At 35.6% G+C, this 10,246-nt stretch overlaps 1 long non-coding RNA gene across 1 annotated transcript in view; it reads right to left on the bottom strand.

The window, feature by feature from the left end:
* Positions 1–6,257: 6,257 nt before the first annotated feature.
* Positions 6,258–10,246, bottom strand: part of LOC138426426 (uncharacterized) — a 70,329-nt gene continuing 66,340 nt past the window's right edge. The window contains exon 4 of the long non-coding RNA XR_011251644.1: positions 6,258–7,673. This is a non-coding gene — a long non-coding RNA (uncharacterized lncRNA). The remainder of the gene's footprint in view (positions 7,674–10,246) is intronic.

The following is a 10,246-nucleotide window of genomic DNA, read 5'->3' as shown; positions in this document are numbered from 1 at the left end:
AGCTGCAATGAGAGTGCAACCATCAAACCACAGGTTGAGATGAAGTTAAAGGTTCCACTATCATCATCTGAAATCCCCTTTCTCACTATGAGAAAATAATTCAGCATTAAATTACAGTATTAGAAGTAATCTCCCCCTTTTTTTAATTTTTTTTAACTTTACAATACTGTATTGGTTTTGCCATACATCAACATGAATCTGCCATGGGTGTACCCGTGTTCTCAATCCTGAACCCCACTCCCACCTCCCTCCCCATACCATCTCTCTGGGTCATCCCAGTACACCAGCCCCAAGCATCCTAACTATATGATTTTCAATGATACAAATAGGTCTGGAGTAGGAAATATGCTTAATGCACAAATAGATGACCAGTGACTAAATGGTACACATTTTCAGTGGGCTGAAGCAACTGCAATATACCTTTTAAAAATACTGTGAAATGAGAATGCAGTTTCACTTGCATCGTTCTAACAAGCCTAAGATTTTTTTTTTTTTTACACCAAATGCAGCTATTTGTTAAAAAAAAAAAAAAACCTAGTGGGAGATATGACAGGGTTACTATATGGTAAATTTAGATTTGTGAAGCTTTTCCTAATATGTGTACACAAAACAAAAATGGGCCTAGTGACTTGGCTCACTAAAATTCTCATGAACCATATTAACCAAAGTGTAAAGGAAAGAGATCAATTACATTTTCCTCAAGTGAGGATAAAATTAAATTAAAATGAGATAAAGCAATAATCATTTTCAAAGGGACTAAATGAGTAAATAGTTACGTTTTAGTTAGGAAACAAAAATACTCTTGGGCATTTCCACAGGGAAAAAAATATAATGTATGAAATTGGCTCTCCAGGTGATGAGGATTTTACCCTGGTCTCCTGCATTGCGGTCAGAATCTTTATCAATGGAGCTACACGGGAAGCCCCTTATTTTTTTACGACACAGAGACAACTGGCTAAGGATGAGGATGGTTGAGAAAATAAACAACAGTTGACAAGCACAAGTAGCTCCTAACCATGTTCTGTGTGCCACACCATAGTGCACTAGGAAAGAAGGGGCTCAAAGAAACTTTGAGATGCTTTCTAATGCTGAGTTCCTATGATTCAATAAATAAATCTTCCTAAAATAATAATAGCATTTTTCTCAAGATGTATTATGGTATCTTGGTTAACAAAAGATGTGTACCCTGAGTGTATAACATGTAAAACTGACATAATGTAAGAATAAATACGTGCCAGAAAACATAAAAAAACTATTTGCTCACTAGACTTTTTCAGACAACTACATTCTGCAATTTTCTGTCCTTTCACAAACTTGCTAATATATTTTACAAGGTTATACAGATACACGTTATATAATTTTAAGAAATTACATTTTAAAACTTGAAGATTTTTGTCATTTTTTTGAGTAGAGCTATTTGTTTAGCAATCTGATGACAGAAGATAAGCTTTGTCAGAGACGACTGGATCAGTATACTGGGGCTTCACTACAGGACACTAAATTTATCGCAGATTTGACAGGGCTTAGAATCCAATAGTCTTCTCTAAGTATTATTCTCCAAAGAGAAATAAGAGATTGCAATAAATCTCTACAAGCTTAGATTGTTATTCTCAGTCTCTACTCTTTTAGAAGAAGTTTTTTAAAACCTATACAAGTATAGAGTTTCTAGGAGTGTTTGATCTGTTAAATTCTCTGGGGGATAGAAAGAAGAAACCCATCTTGCAAGTGCAGCCCATTTGTGATTTTTCTTCCTCATTAACACAACATTACAGCCACTCTAGATATCTATCATCACATTTCCTAGTTTGTGTAAGTTACTGAATGAAAATGCAGTCATTGACCTGGTAGAAACACAATTAATTCATTCAGTAAACAACATGGAATTTTAATGGAAAATAAAATTGAACTATCTAAAGTCCAAGGCAGCAAGGAAATTGAAAATTTGTCTCCAGAATATGAGCTTTTCCTCATATACCATAACATTTTATGTTTTATTTGGCTTTTTCTCTAGCTACTTTAATGATAGTATGGGAAAAATTGCATTTTGTCTTGGCATATAAATTCTGCCATATCAACACCAAATGCATATGTATACATATATAATAAGATTCAAAGAATATATAGTATAGTATCCCTCTTATGTGAATTTTCTCCCTTAACTTATTAAGAGTTCTAAAGCTATGATTATGCTTCCCCCTAAGCGTTGCTTCTGAAAACTTCTTCCTATTTCTTTGCTTATGATGTACTCAGTTCTATAAATCATTCCAGGACTTTTGTATTTAATTTACAGTATATGTTTCTTTTTCTCCAGCTTATGTGTCCTTTAACATGTGGAAATATACGTGCTTATATTGACTACTCACTTTTGGCCACGAAGAACTATTCTTTTAAAAGATCTCTGCTTACATGACTCATTAGAAAAGAAGTTTTAAACAGAATACGAAAAGATTATTTGCAAAAAGAATACATTTATATGCTAAAACCACATTTGCACTTGGTCAAAAAAACTGTTATTTTAATAAGCAAACATGAAACCCTGTGATTCAGAAAAGTGGTTGGTGTGCTTAATTCATTTTCCAAATGTCTGTTTTGATGAATTATGGATGTGCATACTCACACATACACTACAGGGAAAAAAAATCTATTACTAGCATCTTTGTACAAAAGACATACGCACACATTCACCACCAACAGACAAGCTCAGAAAAGTAAAACAGCCATAGGAGTCTATTCTGCCAGAGCGGAAAAAAACAGTGTAAAGGTCACAGTTTTTAGATGGGGGTCTGGTGGGCTGCCATCTATGGGATCGCAGAGAGTCGGACTTGACTGAAGCAACTTAGCAGCAGTAGCAGCAGCAGGGAGAAGAATATTTTGTCTTGAAACATTTACAAGTTTGACCTTTCAGTGAAATATTTTCCACATAACCACACCATTGAAAGCTCAAAATGTAATTTTAACCATTTTCTAATTGTGAGTTAATCTTTAATTTATAGTGTACTATCATATAAACAGTTACTTTTTAAAGGTCTACAGTCCCATTTAATGTACTGAGAAAACTCTCCTTCCTGAATTTTTCAGCACTTATTTGCACAAACTGTTAATAAAATATTGTGGAAAGCAGTTAAACTAACAGGGAACATCAGCAACAACTTTTTGTTTTTCAGTTTATATATGATGCCAGATGTCCCATAATCAGTTCAGTTCAGTCACTCAGTCATGTTGGACTCTTTGCAACCCCATGGACTGCAGCACGCCAGGCCTTCCTGTCCATTGCCAACTCCCGGAGCCTGCTCAAACTCATGTCCGTTGAATCCGTGATGCTATCAAACCATCTCATCCTCTGTCATCCTCTTCTCCACCGGCCTTCAATCTTTCCCAGCATCATGGTCTTTGTCAATGAGTCAGCTCTTTCCATGAGGTGACCAAAGTATTGGAGCTTCAGCTTCAGCATCAGTCCTTCCAAAGAATATTCAGGACTGATTTCCTTTAGAATGGACTGGTGAATCTCCTTGCAGTTCAAGAGACTCTCAAGAGTCTTCTCCAACACCACAGTTCAAAAGCATCAATTCTTCAGTGCTCAGCTCTCTTTATAGTCCAACTCTCACATCCATACATGACTACTGGAAAAACCATAACTTTGATTAGATGGACCTTTGTTGGCAAAGTAATGTCTCTGCTTTTTAATATGCTATCTAGGTTGGTCATAGCTTTTCTTTCAAGGAGTAAGCATCTTTTAGCTTCATGGCTGCAGTCACCACCTACAGCGATTTTTGGAGCCCAAGAAAATAAATATGTCACAGTTTTCATCGTTTCCCTATATATTTGCCATGAAGTGACGGGACCAAATACCATAATCTTCGTTTTTTGAATGTTGAGTTTTAAGCCATCTTTTTCACTCTCCTCTTTCACTTTCATCAAGAGGCTTTTTAGTTCCTCTTTGTTTTTCTGCTATAAGTGTGGCGTAATGCATTGGTTTATCTCTGTGTGTGTCCAGTCGTGTCTGACGGTCTATGGTCCCATGGACTCTAGCCCACCAGGCTCCTCTGACCATGGAATTTTCCAGGCAAGAATACTAGTGTGGGTTGCCATCTCCTTCTCCTGGGGATTTTCCCAACTCTGGGATCGAATGGTTCTTTTTGTCTCCTGCATTGGCAGGTGAATTCTTTACTGCTAAGGCCACCTGGGAAGATATAATGGGCTTACCTCTGTATCTTGTCAATACCTCTGAGTCCACAGCAAGCTAACTTTTAGTACTAGACCAAGAATAAAACCAGCAACAAAAATAGAATTAGATATTTTTATTAAAACACTGCCACTTTTCTTGGGAACATTATTTTAAGTTCTAGACTAAATTGCAATGACCAGTAGAAGAAATTTGTTTCTTCTGCTATTTGGCAAAGGAGAAAAAAGCAGAATGGAACTTGATCCTAACCTAGAAGTTGATTGATTTGCTTATTTGCTTTTTACCTGTATGACATGTTGACAATTGCCTTTTACTGACAGCTGAGAAAAGGTTAAACTTTTAACATTTGACACAGAAGCCATTTACTCAAATATTAGCATTTGGCCACACTTCCAAATAAGGTCTTAGATAACTGTATTAACTTTTCAAAAACAACTTCTTGGCTCTACCCTTTTGCTATCTTTTGTAGCTCAACACAATTCCTCTTCCCTTCTAGAGCTATGTGCCATGTGCAATGTAGGAACTAAAAATGTTTCAATGTCCTTAGTTTTATTTCATTTAGTTTTTTGTAAGGCATTTGTGTCTATGACTTTACAAACAGTGTGAGGGAGAATTGGCGCTTCTTTGCATTTCTTCACCCACTCCCAGCCCCTGCCCTACCCTCCTCTAGGGCAGGGAACCTGGATATTTTCTCAAATAACAATACATCAATAAATATAAATGAACCATGAAGTACTGTCAATAGACAAACAAAAATGCATGTAGTTAAAGTGCATATTTATCTTTTCCAATCTCATCTCCCAGTTTTAGTTTTCATGAATTCTATCTTATAAGTAAATTGAATTTCTTAGCATTATTTCATGAGTTCTGTCCTTTCTCCCTTTCACTCTTTTCTTTTCCTTGTCTATATGAAAAAAATCCAGGCTGGGGATGCTCCTTTCCTTGGCTTCCCTGGTCATGCATACACATGACTGGTTTCCATGACCTCTTACCCTCATTGGCTTGAATTGGCATGTCTTCTATGCTCTGTGCCATTGCACCTTGTAATGGAAAATTTTTCCTATATATGTTTTTCTCTCCTTTAGAGACTCTAATCTCCTAAGGGCCTGGTCAACATATTTTTATTCTTTGACTGCTTTGAACTTTAGTTCTCTGTAAGAGAAAGAACTCTGTTAATGATAATTTGAGCTACTTCATGCTTGTTGTTTCATTGCTAAGTTGTGTCTGACTCTTCTGAGATCATGGAATGTAGCCTGCCAGGTTCCTATGTCCATGAGATTTCTCAGGCAAGAATACTGGAGTGGGTTGCCATTTCCTTCTCCAGGGTAATCTTCTTGACCCAGGGATCAAACCTGTGTCTCCTGCATCTCGTGCTTAGCCGATGGGTTCTTTGCTACTGAGCTACCTGTGAAGCTGTCTTTACTATGAGAAAAAGTAAATTGATAAAAGGAAATAAAATAAAAATTATAACATGAAGATGGATAAATATAAAAATCCATATAATTCTCTTTGGAATCAATATGATTTTAAAAATGTGAAATGTCATTGAGCATCCTCAGATTATGCAGCAAATTAAAAAAATCACATTTCTGCAGTGGAGTAAACTCTAAAGCATAGAGTTTAAGTATCTGCTTTGTCATCAAGATGCCTGAGTTCAAACTCTGGCTTGGGGGCATAGTATGTCTATGAACTTTTGGTGAGTTTTTAAAGTCTATGGTCTGTGGAGGGTTCTGTAAAATGGGGATCATAATATTACCTTACAACATAAGGTTTTTGAGGGGATTATAATGAAAAAAATAGTGTCTAGCAAATAGAAAATACCCAATAAGTTTTAACTTTTAGAATGTTTATTGGATTTTAACCTCCCCCAAAAAAATTCATGTAATAAAATTACCTTTCATGAGTAAATATGTGTAAAGTTTGTTCCACTAGTGTGAGAGTATTGCAATTTTTTTAAAAGTGCATGTTTTTCTTATCCACACTACTACCTGGAGTTGCACCTACCCTGAAGAGACACTTATCATGTCTTCCCACATTTCATTTCTTAGAATAAGTCACACGGTCATGCCTAACCTCAAAGAGGCAGACAGTACGATTTTATTACATGCATGAAGGGTAAGACCAGAAATACTAGGGAATAGTACTTTTGACTATCATATCATGAAAAATATCAAAGCACTGAAGTATTTTCCAATTCACTATTTTATCATAGAGACAGACATTCTTTACATCCTCTCATTCATGAAGAGAAACCATTTACTGAATAAAAATAACTCAAATCCAAAGGTAATCTTTGCTCAACTATCTGAATATTAAAAAAAAAAAAGGTGTTCATCATTAACCAGGGCAATTTACTTTTGCACATGTAGCCAAAGTCAGTTTATTTTCCATAGCTCCCAGATTCCTTGGCATACAATGCAGTAGGCCTCTTTGTATGGGACTTTTGTATGTGGATATATGTCAGATTTTAGTTGTGAAAAAGGAGAGACAAAAGAAGAGCAAGGTCTTATGCTGCCATGATGCTCCCATCACTCTGAGTAAGCTGGAGTGACATTTTATAAGAAGGGGCATAAACAGGAGTTTGGGCTAAAAAAATACTGGATTGGCCAAAAACTTCATTTAGGTTTTTCCTTAAACTGGGACAGAAAAACCTAAACAAACTGGCCAATCCAATACAACGACATCATTTCTAAAACTTCCTTTCATATTTTATTTTGATGAAGAGTCTAAGCATATATAGTTTAAAATAATTTTCATGAAATGATTATTCATGTTATCCTCACATTTTTCATTTTATATATCAGAATATCCCTTCATTTTTTTTCAAATTATTACTTTGCTTTTACCTCCATATCTCCTAAGTTACATACACACACATACAGAGACAACTTTCAAACTTATTTCACTTTAGGCATTATTATTTCAACTAGAGAAAGATGAGGATTGATCTCTCTTTCTATCTTGAATCAGTAAGCCTACATATACAAAGTGAGGTACATAAAACTGAAGTACACACAAGCATCACAAACATAAAATTCCCATCATCCCATTTTACCAATAAACTTATACCATGATTTAGATTAGTTTGAAATTTAATGTTTGTATCATTGGCAACACATGTAACAATCTCCTTTCCTTCATCGCATTTTACTTCTTAAATTAAAAAATGATCTTTAAAATGTTTCCTTATATCCTGTAGAATGAACAGTAACCAAACTCCAAATTTTCAATTTTTTATATATTCTCTCAGGATATTAAGACATATCACATGCACTATCAATTTTATCTTTTTGAGAATTCTCCCCGAGAACTTCTGACCTGATCAAATGTAAGCTGGTTGCTGTAGCAGGTGGTTCTCAGATGTGATCTTTTGATTTCTGTCAGTGGCATCCTGGAATTCCTTTTTATTCTTTCCTGAATTGTGCACCATTTATTTATCCAGAGGCTCCTTTATTTATGGCTTCCATGGATAGTATTCTCCAATATCTTCCTAAGGAAAGCATTTAAATGACATTTTTTTAGAGCATTTAGCTGTGAAGATGCTATTTATTGTTCTGCTTTTTTTTATTTTTTTATTTTATTTTATTTTTTTATTTTTTTTTAGTTTTTTTTTTTTTTAATTTTAAAATCTTTAATTCTTACATGCATTCCCAAACATGAACCCCCCTCCCACCTCCCTCCCCATAATGGTTTGGCTGAATATAAAATTCTAGGTTTGAAGCAACTTTCTTTCAGAATTTTGAAAGTACGGCTTCAAACTCTTTTACCTTGTAATATTGCTGTTGAGAAGTCCAAAGCTATTCTAATGTGTCTTTTGAGGTTTAACTTTGTTTTCAAATGCTTATTTTGGTTTTGTTACTAATTCATTGTTTTTGGTTTGGTGGGCAACTCTCCTGTTCCTTTACCTGCTGAGTATTCCTCTGTCTCTTCATCTTGGTTATATTGCTGCGTTTGGGGTGGCCTCTTTATATTCTGGTAATTTGTGGAGTTCTCTTTATTATGGACCTTCCTCACTTTGGGTGGGGTTCTATCAGTGGCTTGTCAAGGTTTCCTGGTTAGGGAGGCTTGTGTTGGAGTTTTGGTGGGTGGAGCTGGGTTTCTTCTCTCTGGAGTGCAGTGGAGTGACCCGTAATGGGTTATGAGACATCAAAGGTTTTGGGATAATTTTGAGCTGCCTGTATATTGAAGCTCAGGGGAGTGTTCCTGTGTTGCTGGAGAATTTGCGTGGTGTGTCTTGTTTTGGAACTTGTTGGCCCTTGGGTGGAGCTTGGTTTCGGTGTAGGTATGAAGGCATTTGATGAGCTCCTATTGCTTAATGTTCCCTGAATTCAAGAGATCTCTAATGTTTTCAGGCTTTGGATTTAAGCCTCCTGCTTCTGGTTTTCAGTTTTATTTTTACAGTAGCCGCTAGACTTCTCCATCTATACAGCACTGATGATAAAACATCTAGGTTAAAGATGAAAAGTTTCTCCACATTGAGGGACACTCAGAGGGGTTCACTGTTTAGTCACCTGGCCACAGCTAAGAAGCTGACCCCAACACCCATCTGGTTACCATCACTCAGGAAATCTGTCATCAACATGCAGGGTTATAACAGTCCCAAAAAAGGCAGTTTGAAGTTCCTTCTCCAAAACATAAGTCCTCCTGGGCCCAAATCACTCCAACAATGAAGACACTGGTGTGAGAATAGCTAGAAGTCCCCAGCCGCCTCTTCAGCTGCTGGCTCTCATTCTCCATACCTCATTCAGTTTCTTCAGAAGCCGTGGCCTCCTCCCTCTTCCCCCGCATTAATTCATTGTTTTTTCTGGACATATGGGTTCTATCAGACTATAAATTCTATGAGTTTGCAATTAAAGAATTATTTCACTAATGATTTGCATATGTCCTCTTTTCCTAGAACACCTATCACTGGAATATTAGTCCTCTTGAAATGAATTTCTAATCATCTAAATTATGTTCTACAATCTTATATATCTTTCTCCTCCAATATTTTGTTTCTGTTATCTAGTTTTTCATTCCCTTTGACCTTTTGGACTTAAATCATTTCAAAAATAATTTGAAATACTGTATAGTGGGAATCCAGAAGGAACTACAGGTAGATATACTGTTTCAATCCTTTGTCTTTACACAGAACTTGCCAACAAAGATTTCAAAACGTTGAGCATTATAGTAAATACCTATTTTCTTTTGATAAAACTCACTTTTTAAGCCCCTGTTTACTTTTTATTGTTATGGTAAGAATACAACCTATCTACTCTCTTTGGATGTTTAAGTATACAAAACAGTATCATTATTTGTAGGCACAGTGTTGCACAGCAGACCTATAGAATGTTTCATCTTGTGTAACTGAAACACTATACACATTGAATAGAAACTTCCCATTCCTTTTCCCCTGTTCCTGGTAACTGTCATTCTATTCTGTGATTTCTATAAGACTGACTATTTGAGATACTTCATAGAAGCAAAATCATGCAGTATTTGTCCTTATGTGATTGGGTTATTTTTTGAATGGTTTTAGTTTTTATAATGAAGTCTAAGTCCTTGGCAATGTCTACAATTATTCACATCTGTTTATAGCATGTAAAAGTCTTTTAAGTGTTTGAGAATAGCTAAGAGGTCCACTGAAAGTTATACCTTTTAGACGACCTAATCTTAACATCATTTCTGTTGACTATTTATTACATGTTATCACTCTCAGGGCCTTCAGTCTCTTTTAGACAATTTTCTGACTGGCAGCATTTCACTCACTATTTGCTGGCAGGGATGAAAATCAATATCTTATATACAGTCTGACATACGTCATATGAAAAACACATTAAAATACTGAACTACTTTTGTAACAAATTTTTTTTAATCACATAGATCTCCATTGTCTAAATGTTAGTTGCTTGGATCCTGATTTTTATGCAATATATTTTTTGCAGTTTTGTAATGTCTAATACTTCTTTCATGTGGTCATTACTCAAATTATTTTTAGCCCTAAACAATATCAGATGGGTATGGTAATTCAAAAATTGGATAAGCATGCTTTCAAAATCCAACATAAATATGAATAAAGCAGTG

Source organism: Ovis canadensis, chromosome 21, assembly GCF_042477335.2.
Source record: "Ovis canadensis isolate MfBH-ARS-UI-01 breed Bighorn chromosome 21, ARS-UI_OviCan_v2, whole genome shotgun sequence".
NCBI classification, from domain to species: Eukaryota; Metazoa; Chordata; class Mammalia; order Artiodactyla; family Bovidae; genus Ovis; species Ovis canadensis.
This window is presented reverse-complemented; position numbering and strand designations above follow the sequence as displayed.